Source organism: Acomys minous (genome assembly GCF_964271855.1).
Source record: "Acomys minous genome assembly, chromosome: 17".
NCBI lineage: Eukaryota > Metazoa > Chordata > Mammalia > Rodentia > Muridae > Acomys > Acomys minous.
The window spans coordinates 46,001,925-46,017,953 of NC_140500.1; the positions used below are offsets into that span (position 1 = coordinate 46,001,925).

General features: G+C 40.2%; 1 long non-coding RNA gene across 1 annotated transcript; it reads left to right on the plus strand.

Moving 5' to 3' along the window:
* The first annotated feature begins 4,490 nt into the window (after window positions 1-4,490).
* LOC311588091 lies at window positions 4,491-15,173 on the plus strand. Its single transcript, XR_014776084.1, has 6 exons — window positions 4,491-4,713; window positions 6,908-7,155; window positions 10,358-10,444; window positions 11,911-12,021; window positions 14,262-14,395; window positions 14,734-15,173. It is a non-coding gene; the product is annotated as an uncharacterized lncRNA (long non-coding RNA).
* The last annotated feature ends 856 nt before the right edge of the window (window positions 15,174-16,029 follow it).

Below are 16,029 nucleotides of genomic sequence, written 5' to 3' on the forward strand. Positions count from 1 at the left end.
ATGATCTCCTTTTGTCTCCGTCCTCATGCTTAAGGGTATATTAAAATATCTTTACTTTGCCCCAACTCTGCCACATAAACAATCCAGTCTTAAAAATTCTTTGCTTCAAACCATGGTTTGGCCTGAAAGTTGAGGCCCCTGGAAATCTAGCAGGACTCTTCAGGCTGCTGATGACAGCTAGAACCGGTGCCTGGATCCCAAAACAGTTACAGGAAAGCTCAATAAAGCCGGTCAACTATGCAAGTGGTAAAGGAACCTTGTACACTTGTTCCCGAACTCTCACCTCACTGTGTGAATGCTCATAGAGCTTTTGTGAATGAGGCAATGGACAGCTATCATCTCCGCCTTGAGTGACAACTTAGCAATCCTCCATAAAAATAGAAGACTACACTGAAGGAAATGTTCTTCTTTCAGCTCTTATAATTCTCCCAAATGAAAAAAAAAATCATACATTTCCCAAGAATTTAGACATCCAAATTTCAACCCGAAGACTTGTCTTTATCAGAGGAAATAACTGTTCTTGCTAAGGTTTTTATTCGTCAAACGACTTCTAAATTGCCCCCTTCTTTTACTTCATTACAACGGATAACGGCCTACACCATTCCCCTTCTTGACACTTGGGAGGGGAATCTTCATTCTTCTGCTTCATTTTTCAGTCTTGTCTTTATCAAATACGAGTTATTGAGAGCGCCAATGGGAAGCCCATGGTTGTCCTCCTAGTTGAATGAAAACGATTGGCCCTTTTCCTGGCCTTGCATTATCACTGTGTGCATGACTGACATTGGAAATGAGTCTCTCAAAAATACATCGGGTTCAATACCTGACTTCAAAGATACATTAAGAGAATGAAAAGTTCAGGGCAGGAGAGATGGCTCAGTGATTAATAGTTCACACTACTCTTGCCCAGAACCACGGTTCAGTTTCCAGCACTCACACTGCCAATATAGCTCCAACTTCAAGGGATTCAACACCCTCCTGTGGGTGGGATACTTTGGGCACCTGTATTTGTGTACACAAGCCCAGATACATATACACATAACTAATATAAAAATTTAAAACCATAGAAGAATGGATGAATCTACAGGTAAGAAAAGACTCATCGATTTGGGATTGAGTTCAATATTGTCAATGTGATCACTCCTTTTTTTTCTGGAGGTCTGAATGGATAGCCCTAGCAGAGAGAAGACCTATTCTAGCCCATGACATACAAAAGCAGCCCAGGTTAGCTGATTTCACATTTCCTGTAGTCATCACACAGGGAAGTGACTTTTTCTCTTGCTGGAACTTGAGTCTTTGGACTAGGAGAAAGTCACTGGGGACAGAGGTTTTGTTTTGAGTACCAGCTCCTGATACTTAAAACATAGAACAAATTGCTCATACTCCAAAGTCAAACTCAAAGTCTTCTCCAAAACGGAGTAAGAGTATGTATATATATATATATATATATATATGTATGTATGTATGTATGTATGTGTATATATATATACACACACACAAACCTTGGTTGCTGATCCAATGTAAATGCTTATTAAATATTTATCAAATGCTTCCAAAAAAGGTGCACATTCAATATTTGAGAATTTAACACTTCAGGTTTATTACTGTCCACACCGTGGCTTTCTTGATAAGCTCTCCTTTTCCATTTATCCTCAGCAAGAACTGGATTAAAAAAAAAACAGATTAGGGTTTTTTTTTTTTGGAATAGAGAAAGAGAGAGAGGATGATTTACAAAGATACCAAAACTGAAAAGATATTTCTTGATCATCTTCTATGTTATTATAGCAGAATATGAGAGGGACGGAGAGAAAGAAAGCTTCATTACTGCCAAAGTCAATTTGACTCTTGCAAACCTAATTAAACATGTCTGAGGCTTTAAGATATATCATCCCCAGATAACAGCACATTGTGAAGTTCTTCATCTTATTAAGAGCTTGCATTAATGCTTCTTCAACATAAATTGTAGACCCAGACAGGTGCTATTTGAGAAAGCTCACAATAGGAATGACCTAAATTAGGGTGACAGAGGCAGAAGACGGATAGCTGGTGCCTGTCTCTGTCAGAAGAAGGATGGGGATTCCATCTGCCATTATGGCCCAATTCTAGGGTGCTAACATTGACTTCTGACAAAGCTCCCTTCCTCAGCCTTTAGGCTTCCCTACAGTTCTACATCAGCAAAAGGGTTTTCATTCTCAGGAGAAATAAACCCAACCCCAGGGTCATGATGTCAATATGGAAAGTCCCTTACAGCCCCCTGAAATGCCATATTTTACTAATGAAAAACATGAGGTCTGCATCTGTAACACATCTGAGGTTATAAGCACTTATGCCTACTATAGTGTTTTGGCAGAAAAGAAAGCTAATATAAATAAGTTATTGATCTGAATTGATTTAACCATAAAAGATACATGAACTTTTAAAAAATTAACATGGCGTTTTATTGGCTGGTCTTATTAGTCCAGGCCATCCACACTTAGCAGGACTACCCTAAAACACCTCTGCGCTTCATGCCAGCTTCTACACTTTCTTGCCTGAGGGCAAGACTTTAATTCTTGCTTAGGGTGCTCCTTCTCCATGAGATCAAAGTTGACAAAGACAAAATACCCCGATGAGAATCCACAAGACAAGCAGAAAGCAGGAAGTTTAGCAGATTAGCCCCCTCACAATAAGCTCTGCCCTTTAGAGTTCCTTTGAGCTATGTCCTCCATGGCTAACTAAAAGACAAAGCTCTTTGTGAAGACAAATGTCCAAAGCCATTCACTTCAGGCTCCCTGGGTTCCAGCCTAGAGTTCTTAACTTGAGTGCACACTGGCGTGCTTTGGGGAATTTTAAACACCATGAGTGTTCAGTCTCTAGCTCTGAGTCCCTGAGTGATGAGAAAGACAAACGAATGCAGAACTGAAGAGCGCAGTGTCTGGAAGCAAACTTGGCTTCATCTCTAACAGATCTTCCTGGGCTTCGATTTACTCTCTGTTAAAAAGAAAACAATAGGCTACCTTGGAGTGAATATTGTGAGTAATAGTGCATGAATGCACACAGCACAGAGAATCAAGCCTGTCACATGGTCACAGTGCTACTGATAGTAGAGTGGTGATTGTGATTACAAGACAGGAACACTTGACCATATACAGCAGTGATTTATATAAAGGAATCAGTATGTGTTTCTGGTCTAAATTTATTTGCATTCTTCTCCTACAACTGCACTAAAATGGAAGCCAGTTTCAAGAAGCGGTTGAGTATTAAAGGAGCCTTTACTACTAGCATGAAATATCATTTAAAAATACAGCAAGGTGGATAAAATTCCAAGACAGTGTGTAGGCTCAATTTTCTTAAATATATTTTATTACTAACTTAATTGAGAGCACCTCACTTATAACCCGACTAACCTAAACAATAGAAAAAGGAGATTAAAGAGTACAATAACGAAACCATAAGGATATCAGTTCTGAGGAACAATTCTCCTGGAGTAATCAGCAGGATTTCTTCTGCTGGAACCTGGAGCAACCAGAACCCAGAACCTCAGCAGGAGCCGGAGCCCCGAAGCCTTCACTAGAGCAGTTCTCTCTAGGAACGTCTCGAAGTGGAGAGATGAACAGCCAAAAACTATCCCAAGTCTCCAAAGGTCCCACCTCTTGTTTTTTGGCTCACATTTATACCGCTTGTCAGAATTTGTTCAACAGTGTGCTGAGGGAAAGAAGTCGTACACAGAACAATGAACATCACACAGTTCTGTTTATATGAGGCACCTGAGAGTCAGGTTCAGAACAAATAACTAGCTTTTTTTTCTGCACCATGTTAAACATCTGAGTCTGCATGCTCCTAAGAAGAGAAGGGGTTGAAGAGATGACTCTGAGAGTAACATTCTTCTGTGCAAACTTGACCACGTGAGTTGAGTTCCCATACATACATTCATATGAGAGGAGGAGAAGACACACGTGATCCCAGGGTACCCCTCCAGACTCGCCAGAAGCCCAAAGGAAAGCTAGCCTGGAACACACAGCAGTGAACAAGAGAGGCTCTGCCATGATAAAAATTAAAAAACAAGGATTGATACCCACGATTGTCCTCTGACCTACAAACACACACACACACACACACACACACACACACACACACACACACAGAGAGAGAGAGAGAGAGAGAGAGAGAGAGAGAGAGAGAGAGAGACAGACAGACAGACAGACAGACAGACAGACAGACAGACAGACAGACAGAGAGAGACAGACACAGAGAGACACAGAGAGACACAGAGAGACACAGAGACACAGAGACAGAGACACAGAGAGACAGCCAGAGACAGATACAAGACAGACAGAAAGATAGATAAACACAAATCACCACTTCACAGTTGTAAAGGTTGACTGCCCAACAGCTGGCTAAGGCTTCTGCCAATCTCCCTTTATTATATCACCTCACTGCAAATGACATCATAATGGCAAAGGAGCATGCAAGAGAGGAAAATCAGACAGGAACCCAAAGAGGCTGGAGCTAGAGCAGTGACCAGACTTGTGCTTCTTATAGCAAACCTCTAAGACTTCCGTGGGAGTCTTCCTCGCTGCAGGCAGTGCCCTCCAGGACACAACCTCCAACTAGGCCTCACCTGTCATCAGTCCTGCCAATCCCCCAGGACATGCTGCCAAGGGAATATATTCAAACCATATCCAAATCAGAGCATCCTAGGCCCAACAGTTTGGCAAGAGGAATCTCCAAAGACAGGTGGTAGTGATAGTCACATAATAGCTTGAAAGTACTGCTGTTTGATTATTGAAATGTTGCTGTACTGCACACTTAAAATGTTTAAATTGTCTTTTATATTAGACATGTTGCTGCAATATAGGAATGTCTAAAAATCATAGAACTATGGAATATGTTTAAATGTGGTATTCCCTAATTACAAGATTATATTCAAAGTATTAAAAATCCCTTTGAATTCTCTTTATTGTCCTCAGATTATATATACATAGACATCTTTTATATGCCATTTTTTGACAAATACAGTGCAAAATTGATCTTCTAAAAAATATACACCACTGCAGTGAAGGGGCAGTAGAAAGCACCTTAAAATTTTCAGAGCCCCCCCTCAAATGGAAAATTCTATGCATTAATAGGTAAACTCTGAATGACATTGCCAAGTTGCTATAGACTTGACGTTTGATTGATGCTGTGACAGCTTCTGCAAACCTTATACACTGTCAGTGCTGCCATATTAAGAACAGTTCCTGACTTTGTAAAGTCATTTTTAAGAAGTAACTTGAGGGTGAAGATTAGAAAATACCTCATTGACATCCCAAGGGCACTTACATTGAAAGAATAATGTTCCTCACTTTGGGGCCATTTCCTTGGGAGAAAATAGATATATATGTGTGTTTGTGTCACACATATATACATTCTATTGTCCCTAGAAGGTGTATCCCTTCTAGGGACAATGTGTTGGCTGTATGAGTCCTTGAGATTCATTAACGGGCCAATGGAATGCCGACTCCGCATTCATTTACGCACTGTGTGAGACACTTCTAGTGAAATTCAATTGTGACTATGAATGCTTCCGACCAGATACAATTTTAACATTTTCTGCCACTGGAGTGGGAAGACCAAATAGCTATTGCGAATTCACATTTCCCTTCTCCAATTGATTGTGGTACTCCCCTTGGAATGCCCCGTGCAACAACAGTGCTACCTTTCCAATTCATTTTCATGGGAAGAAGCCGAAACATGAAGCAGTACCTTCTCCCCTCCCAGTCACCGTGTTCCCCTAAGGGTATTTTTGTGTGAGAGGAAGCCACTGGGTAACAGACTGATAGCTTTTTGTCTTCCAAAGCTCATTGACTAAGAAAATAATACACATAAAAGCAGCCTATTCTAACAATATCCCAAGGGGGACACAGTCTATTGCCACCCACTTTTAGTGATGGTGACAGAGAGGGCTAGAGAATAATCCACCTTGGGGGCTACAAAGGATACCAAGCCAGTTCTGTGTATTTTGATGAAGAAAAAGTGGGGGGGGGGGATCATGAACGCTACCTAGCAAGAGATTTCAGGAGAAGGCACCCACTGTCGACTCTGATTAGGTAAGAGTTAGAAATGAGCTCAGCAGGTAATAGCTTTTCATTGAATTTGTACATTGCTTTGCTAAATGAAAATACAAAAATGAAAGGGGCTCAAAATAGCATTTTGCTACTGGGAAAGCACAACCTGTCCAGACTTTTGGGGAGAGTCAGAGCTTACAATCGTACACTTGAAATTATGTCTTTAAATCTTCTTTTCAATTGCTAGATGACATTTATTTCTTAATAATGCTCTGTGGCGAGCATTCTGTTTCAATACAGGAATAATTTCAAATCTGAAGTGTAAACATATTTCTGTATCAGGTTCCATAATTGTATCTTACTTCATAAATGTTATCATTTGAACCTGCACAAATGCAATATAATTAGGAAAAAGTAAAAAGCAACATGGATTTTTATTTCTGTTTACAATTTTATAAACATGGTTGAGCTTTTCCTTTTAATGTCATTACATCCAGCTGTAAAACATCCTTAGCACTATTTTTAATAATCTGATTTCATTTAAGATTGCTTCCTTCCTCCGTGTACTTATTCCTTAAAAAAAAAAATAACGTGGTGTTTTAAAAAATGTGAATCCATTTTAGCAGAGAAACGGTTGAGTCACGTGCTGAAAGATGAAAATTCTAGTGCTCTGAGTTTAAAATAGCAATAATGGTAGGAAATAAAACTGGTTACAGGGGAAAAAAAGAAACCATTTACTTCAGTCAATGGCAGGGTTAAAAGTAACTTTTGCCTTCCATTTTTCTTATTTTGAATTTTCATGTTGAAAAAATGTAAATGCTTAAATGTGTTCACTGCTCTATCATTTACCAAATAAATGTCTTAAAGCTTATTCATTTTCCAAGGTACACCATCCAGACAGAAGTAGGCCATGTCATAGTTGAGAATGAGAAAGTCCTTAGATACAGAAGCAGAACAAGGTGGTAAGCATGTTGCCTCTGAACCTGAAAAGAACTAATGACCATCATGTTGGGATGCTCAAGATTGTCAACTTGGAAGGATCTAGATTCATTATGCGGCAAGGCTCTGGTCATGCGTGTGAAGGAGCCTCTGGATTGACTTAAGTGTGACTTTAAGTCCTTCTCTAAATATGGTTAGTACCATTCCTGGTCCCAGGCTGAGTAAAAAGGAGAACGCAACCTGAACCCCAGCATTCATCACTCTCTTTGTTTCCTGACTCTACTTGCAATGTGACTAGCCACTGCACACTCTTGTTTCCATGTTTCTGTACCATGCTGGACCTCATACTGTGAACCAAACAAACCCTTCCTTCCTAAGTTGTTTTTTTTTTTTTCAGTTATTTTACCACATCAAGAAGTAGAGTAACCAATGCAATTGTTCTTGTGAGAATCCAATTTGGACCTTAACTCTTAATAAGTTGTGTCTCTCTACTCTGGAAGATGCAGTCACTCCTAGCACCAGCTTTGTGCAGAAGCACAGAACCAAGTGTGTGGAGCAGGGACCTCAGCGGAGTGACTGTCTCAGAGAGAGAGAGAGCAGCTCAACAGCATCATTGATTGTTAGATGCCTGAAGACCAGCCCCAGAGGGTCTTGTCTTCCACCCTCCAACCCCCATGCCCCAGCTGCCAGGTTTTTAATGTTTTAGCATTGTATATGGTAGCTTCCTCCTGTTCTGTTAGCTTTTTCTGAGTCCAGTTTTCTCGTTTTTCTATCTGAGACATCTTACCTCTGTTTGGCCATATCCTTCTGTCTCTCTCCTGAGAGACTGAAGCTGGGCGTGTTTTCATGACTAGATACTGTTAGCTCTAACCTACTGTGTACACAACAAACAGGAACCATTTCTTCTATCCATGTAGCTGTTCATTTAATAGTACAGAACGTCCCGTTTCCGATTCTAATCTGACTCAAGAAATTAAAACATTGATTCACACAGTTCTGTGTCCTTAGAGGTGACTTAGGAATGGCCTTCAGAGGGCAAGAACAAGTCACTGGGTCCCTCCCCCGTTTCCCAAGCTTCAGTGTCAGGTAAGCACACAGGTCACTGTCTTGGGGATGTTCTGGAAATAAAGCCTCCTCCTTAGTAAAGCTAAAACACAGGTGTCTGATACAGTTTTCATTCTGTTTAGTCACCCTCCATAGCGACTGCATGGTTCAGTCAAGGGTACAAAACGAAGGCTCATATTTTCCTGGAATAGTAAAAGAACACTGCTAATCTATTACAAATTCAAACATAAGGCATTTGAGGCCAAGTTTGGGAACAAAGCCAAGTGTGGTCCAACTTTTTGAAGCTTTCTTCTTGCTCTATGTTTTGTAGACATTTAACGAACATCCTCCTACCGAAGATCTCAAGAGCTATGTGCCCATACTTGGATGAGAGCTTGTTCTAGTGAAATAATAATCTGATGAGTTGAATGCAAATGAATGAGAAACATACGAGCTGGATTTCCCTTGAAACTCACAGGGATTTAAAAGTTAATGGGGAAAGTGCTGGCAACACACATTTAGACATTTTATTGAAACCGAGCTGCTTGAATAAACATCATACACTCACTAACTCAAAGTGAAAGAGGGTTCACCAGCCCTCAATTATAACAGTACTCCACGTGACGGGGAAGCGTGTCACATTCAAGTTTCAGATGGAAAGCTTCACCTGGCAACCGACTTTGCTTCCAGAAACTTCTGCGGTTGTGTTATAGCAACCCACAGAGACATTAAAACAGGCAGTGACGTTCTCAGCTAAGTCTGGCAAGCATACATGAGACAAGTGGAATTTAAAAACAAGAAAAAGGAGTTGTCCAGAGTGCAGTGATTAAGGTTTGGAGAGGAAGTTAGACTTGAACATATAATTTGGAAAGAACATGGCTTTTTAAATGCAGTTAACTGTTAGCAAATCACATAGGGAACAATGGCCAGAGCTCTGATCTCTCCCTTCAGAACTGGGACTTAAAATTGAGACCCGCTTATACGTGAGACATGGACAGACCTGGGGTGGAACTGTAATTTTTCCAGTGTCTGATGTTTGTATTAAGCTAGACATGGGAAGGGTAGAACTCCTATGACCAGGTGGGACCAATAATCCTGACACCATGAAGTAAAATTCCCAGGGGCTTGAATATTAATGACCTCTGAGATCTTCCAGAGGCCTGCCTTAAACTGTAAGAACAAAATTAACCAGGTGATGGTTGTTAAGCCTAGCATGCGTTAGCCAAACCTTAGCTTGTGTCAGAAGTGGCCAAGGAGAGGGGTGAGCGGCAGTGCCTCAGTGCTTGAGGGTGCTTGTTGCTCGGGCAGAGCAAGAGGTTTCCAGCACTCTCATGGTGTCTCACAACCATCCCTGATTCCACACCCAGGGCCTCCAGTGCCCTCCTCTGACCTCTGTGGGCACCAACCATACACACGGTGCACATATACAGAGTCAGATAAAACATTCATCATATTAAAAAAAAAAACAATATACATTGTCTGGATGTATAACTCATCAAATAATTAATAAAACTTGAAACACAAATGGCTTGACACCTGCCCAAGGCTATTACGATTCAGTAGGTCTGGGATAGAGCCTAATCTTTTCCCTTCTAACAACTTTTTCCCACGTGATTCTTGTTGTTCCAGTGCCCTTTGCGAAAGACTATATGCTCCCAACTTTTGCTCCAATATTAGGTACTTTTCTACGCCCTTCATCACTGACACATCTCCTGCAACAAAGCCACGCCTCTTACTCCTTCCCAAACTATTTAACCAACTGGGGACCAAATATTCAAACATCTGAAGCTGGCCTCTGCCCCTGCCCCCTCCGCCCCTCCCTCCCCTTCTCTTTCAAACCACCATTGGATCCTTAAAAGATTAACTGGCACTGCTGTGTGTGTCTGAACGCTCTTCTAGTTCCTTCACCTGTATGTGATCTCTGTGGCCCCAAGCTGGGGAAAGTGATTCTTCTACCTCGACTCTCAAAATTGTTTTGGGTAGAAAGAAAATTAAAAACTGGTTTTGCTCTTTATATCCTTTACCTATTCATGACAATGTTCAGTATGAAATCTTCTACAGCTACAAAAAGTAATTCTGCCGCCATAGTAATTGGCATTATATTTAATCAATAAATCAATTTGGAAACATTAGCATCTTTATTATGGGATAGAAAGCCATATTGACCTCAACTCTTTCATTCTGATCCACGGACACATGATACGTCTCAGTAATTTATCTTTGATTTCTTTCGTTGGTGTTTTATAACTGTCATCATAGAGATACTAAGTGTGACTTGTCATGTTTCAAGCTAAGAATTTCATTCTAGCCAAGTATTCATATATAGTAATTAATTTTATTTTTATTCTTAGAACTTGGGAGCCTTAGGCAGGTGGATCTTTTGAGTCTGAGACCAGCCTGATCTACACAGTAAATTCCAAGACAGCCAGAGCTACATAGTAAGACCCTGTCTCAAAAATAATAAATAAATGTTTAGTTTCCTAGTTTTCACTGTTAGTGTCTAAAAATGAATTATGTTTGTGCTGCTGGCATATTTCTGACAGACTTACTTATTCCTGTGAATTATCTGAATATTCCATGGGATATTCTATACAGATGATCATAGCATCTGGAAATGAATAAAATTTTGTTTCTACCCTTTCATTATGAGGACCCTTTATTCCTTTTCCCTGTCTGAGAATATAGGCTAGGACTTGCAGTTTGACATTGACTGGGAAAGAGGACTGGTACTTCTCTGTTTCCCTCTAAATTCAAAAGGAAAAGCATCCTTCTGAAGCTAGCACATTGTGATGGCATCCGGGGCTTCTGTAGATTAGCAAGTCAAGGAATTCTCTTCCTTCTCACCAAGCAAAGAGAGCCCATCATAAGTATTGAAATTTGTCAAATCCTTTGCTGCACTGACTGATATTTTTATAGGGATTGATTTAGATAATCATTATGGTAGATTGCATAGATTCTTAAATAATGAAATAGGCCAATAATCATAAATGAATCCCAGATGTCCATTGTATATTTAACTTTACAAATTGTTAGATTGTACTAGCTAATACTTCTGAGGACTTTAAAAAAATCTATGTTTGTGAAAAACATTTTGTCTTTTTTCTTTTGGTACAGTTATTTGCTTTCTTGTTGGCGTAATTCTAATGTCTCCAAATATAGAAAAGATGTGGTTCCTATACTTCATTTTCTGGAAATTATTGGGTATACATTTTATTAGTTATTCAATAAATGCCTCTTACAATCAGGGCAAGGTGCTGCACTCTCTTAATCCCAGCACTTGGAAGGCAGAGGCAATAAATCTCTGTGAGTTCAAGACCAGCCTCATCTACATAGTGAGATCAAGCCCAGAGCCATATAGTATGATAGTATCTCAAAAAGAGAGGAAGAATGAAACAAATAAAAAGATTGAAAACAAAAGAAATGGAAGAGAAAGAAGAAAGAAGGGAAACAGAAGGAAGGGAAGAAGGGAAGGAGGGAGGAAAGGAGGGAGGAAGTCTGATAGAACCAGTTGTGAAATAATTTGGTATAAATATTGATGTCTCAGAAAGTTTTAGCTATGGATTCTATTTCCTCCACTATATAAGGCTGGCGAACTTACTGACTTAGTATTATGTCAGATGTGACAGTTTGCAGACTCTAAAGAAATCTGAGTTACTGCAGTGGTGGTAGCATCTGTTTACTGTCTGCAGTGGTACTCTCATTTCTCCTGTTAAGGGTGTGTGTTTGCTGTTTTTCTTTGTCTGTCTTGTTAAAGGGTCATCACTTATATTGGTATTTTAAAGTAATCAGCCTTCTAGTTTTATTAAATGGTGACAATTATATTTTAAATCTCACTGATTTCTTTCCACCATTTTGTTGTTGTTGTTGTTTCTTTATGGTTAATGTCTAAGTTTTATTTTTCCAGTTTCTCCAAGCAAGAGAGAAGATGATTTCAGAGTTTTATTCTCCATGAGCACATGTGAATGCTGATTGTCAGTTGGTGGACTACACTGCTCAGTTTCCCCTGACCTTGAAGGTTCTCTTAAGTCCTCAGAGCTGGCTGCTCTGTTCTTTAACTGTAGTCATGGATTTGTTTATTTCCCCTTCCATTTGTTGAGTTTGCACTCATGGCTTCTGAAGTTCTTTGGTTAGCAGAAAATTTATGACAGTGGGTAAAGGGAGGGTCTTATACACAAGACCTGAAGAGATTTGGCTTCACTGCATCCATCCTGGCAAAGCAGAGAGAGGGGGCAGCTAGAGGAAGTGAGAGACACGGGGCAATAGATTCCAAGACCTCTCCTGTAGCCACCAATGTAAGTAGCTAGAGATGATTAAGCAAAAAGGAATATGGCCAGATTATTCTTCTGAAAGTATTTTTACCAAGGACACTGCAATGGAGATCAGGTTTCCTTAGAAAGCAACATGAACTTGAAATATATACATTCTTACATATAGACTGAAATTCTAACTTACTTGAGAATGAAGAGGTGGCAGCATCACCAGGAATGTGTTTTATTAATCTAGGTCAAAAAGACTCTTACAAAGAAAAGGACCTTGTACATGCACACATGGCCACACTGGAGCCTCTTGAAATTGCCTCAATATAAGTAGAAAGGAGGGGGATTGTTTTTTATATAGTATTTCAGAATGTCCATTACAGATTTAGCATTAAAAGTTTAATGTAAAGGCCAATTTGCTGCCTGTCCCCGTGAATGGCCTTATTAATAAATAATCCATATTGTTTAATTAGGAAAAATATGGCGAAGACAAAAATGTAAAACATCTTAATAAGATGTCTTTATGAAAGGTCATTGCCCTTTCTAAATGTTTTCTCGTGACACTTCTACACAGGAAAGCTGTTTTTAAATGCACACATGTAGCATCAATACCATCTCCCCAGCAGCTTAAGCATTTCTAAATGTTGTGGTTTGCCTGTGGAGTGACCCTGGGAGGCTTGTGCCCTAATGTGCTGTTCAGAGGTGGGACTCTTGGGAACTGGTGGGTACATGAAAGCCCTGAACTAATCAATGGATTCGTCAGCTGAAGGATTCATATTTTGAAGGCATTAACGGACAGTGGTGGAAAGTAAGAGGTGGGGCCTGTGTGACAGAAGTAGGTCACTGGAGGCATGCCTGAAAGGAAGGTGCCTGTATGTACCCTGAACATACTGTACCCTTCTTTAGGCAACCAGAATTTTGTAGCAATGGGACTCTACACATTGTTATTTCCCATGATTCTCATGTTTAAAGAAGGAAAAGACTGGGCCTGGTACGCACCAGAAGAGAAACTGTGTCCCTGAAAGAGATTTCACAAAGTTTAAACAACTTGATGGGCCACCGTGCAGAAGAGACTAGAGTCAAGATAGTGTCAGCTGAGACCATACCTTGACTGCTTAGGTACACATACATCTTGCCCTCTATTTAAACTTAAACCTCATGACAAGACCCTTAGGACATTTTAAGGGAGCCCTCAGACCTCTTTTTCCCAGTGTATTTTCCCATTGAATGAATCTCCTTTCTCTGTTCTCAGTATTACTTGTGTGTTTAATGGGCCTGTTGGGGACAAGTGGCTCAGCCTAGCTTGTTAGTACGAAAGCCAAACAACTACTCCAGCAACATGTCTTACAACACTGGCCCCCCTACTCTTTCCTCCATCTCTGCCTCCTCCCTGTGGTAGAATGAACCACTTTGCCTGACAAGTTCCCTGCTGTTCTGTTCTGCCTCACACAGAGCCAGACCCACAGAGACTAGTGGCTGTGAGCTGAGACCTCTCACATGTAAAGCAAAAATAAATCTTCTGCCTCTTGAGTATGTGTCAGGCTAGCCTTTGGTATAGTCAGACCCTTTCCCCAAACAAAGTAAATTCAGGCCTTTGTCAGAATTCCAAGTCCAGATATTTGAGGGGAAAGAGAGCTTCTACTCCTGTTGAACACAGAATAGGAAAATCTACTTGCTCTTCGTCCACCATCTTACCTGTTCAGGCATGGATTTGGGGCAGCAAGCACTCAAGCAACAGGTCTAAATATCTGAAGCCCTATTAGTACAACCGGAGAAGAAAAACTTTTTATTAAAAAAAAAAAAAAGCTAAATGCCTCAGTGAATTCAAGTGTTGTAGGCTTCAAGCGGTTCACTGGAAAGGCAGACTGAGATCATTCTGAGTCCTTATCTTTTTTTATTGTCACTTGATCACAATCCCACTAATGAGATGAAGGGCTTCTTCTGTGAAATGAGGACTCAAGCACACTTAAGGTGATTGAACTATGTTTCTTTTATATAGGTGCTTCACAATCTTACTACCTTTATATCCCTTGAGTTTGAAGCAGTGGCAAAGACCCTCTGGTCTTATTCACTAGTGGAAACCTGAGAATTCACACAGCACTTGGCAAAGACATTCGCTGAACGAACAAGAAGGTAACATGCTACTATGAAGACTATTTCAATTTACTCTGAATAAGATTTGGATCTAACATCTTAACCATTGGTTATGGTCAGGGAGACCATTTAACTTTTGAGCTTTAAGTTTCTTTTGAATAAAGTGAGTCCTTTCTGGGCTGTGAAGTCATGAAAATAATATATTTGGAATTATTTGCAAAAGTGTTAGTCAACTTTTTATTACTATAAAAAATACCTTAGGTAATCAACTTAGACAAAGATTATTCTGGATCACAGTTTAGAAGGCCACACCTAGCATATGATTGATTGGCCCCTGTCTTGGGTCATGGTGACAGTATAGCTTGTTTCATTTATAGGAAAAAGACAAAGAAGGAGGAGGAGGAGAGAGGAGAGAGGAGAGAGAAGAAGGAAGAAGGAAGAAGAAGAAGGAAGAAGAAGAAGAAGAAGAAGAAGAAGAAGAAGAAGAAGAAGAAGAAGAAGAAGAACAACAACAACAACAACAACAACAACAACAACAACACAAGAAGGACAAGAACAAGAAGAAGAACAACAAGAAGAAGAAGGACAAGAATAATAAGAAGAACAAGAAGAGAAGGAAGAGGAAAGAAGAGGAAGAGGAAAAGGAGGAGGTGATGGTAGAGAAAGAGGAGGAGGAGGAGGAAGGGGCCAAAGTCTCTCCATCTCCTTTGAAGGTGCTCCCCAAGACTTAAAGGCTTCTCACAAGTCTCTACTTCATAATGGTTCTCCCACATCCCAAAATCAGTACTGTAGCCCCAAATCTTCAACACAATCGGCCTTTCGGGGTGGGGGGGCATGTACAATCGAAAGCATAGCAGCACTCTAACCATAGAGCTTATAGTGTTACTCATGAAACCTGTTACTGTGGTGGTTGTTTTTGCATGGTAAGTTGGATAGATTAAGGGTCGCCTAGAAATAGAACATTATTTCTGGGTGAGTCTCTGAGCTTGTTTCTACAAGAGATGGACACTTGAATCAGTAGAATGAGTAAAGAATACCTCCATTGCCCAATATTAGTGAGCATCATCCAATTTACAGAAGGCCTAACTGGACAAAAGGCATAGAGAAAGAGCATATTCTTCTTGATTGACCTTGAGCAGTTTTGTCCTCCTCTCAGACACTGGCACTCCTGGTTCCTGGACCTTCAAACACAAACTCAAATACCCATAATCCTCTAGCAGTTCTCAAGCCTTCAAGTTCAGGGCGGAACAACATAAAAACAGTTCAAATTTCTCTGAATCACAGATATTGGTACCCTGAGTGGGGGTGCTGCTAAAAATATAGGGGCATCATTGGAGCTAAGTAATGAGTAGAGGCTAGAAGGGTTTAGAATCTCAAGCTAGAAAGAAACATTGTCATGGATGGTCCCAAGAGGAAACTGTGGTGAGCCAAACCCACGAAAAGAGGCTGTAAAGATCATTTAGATCCTAAAGATACATAAATCAACAGAAACAGGATGTGGGAATAACATGAATGGCGAAGTTCACCCTGGTGAGGTCTTATGGAAATGTGGAGTACGTCACATGTGAAGCTTTTCTTGATTACACATAATCAAATGTGAAGCTAGACCAAGGATACAAAAAGGTGTCCACTGGTTACTTTTCTATTGCTGTGAGAAATTACCATAGCTAAAA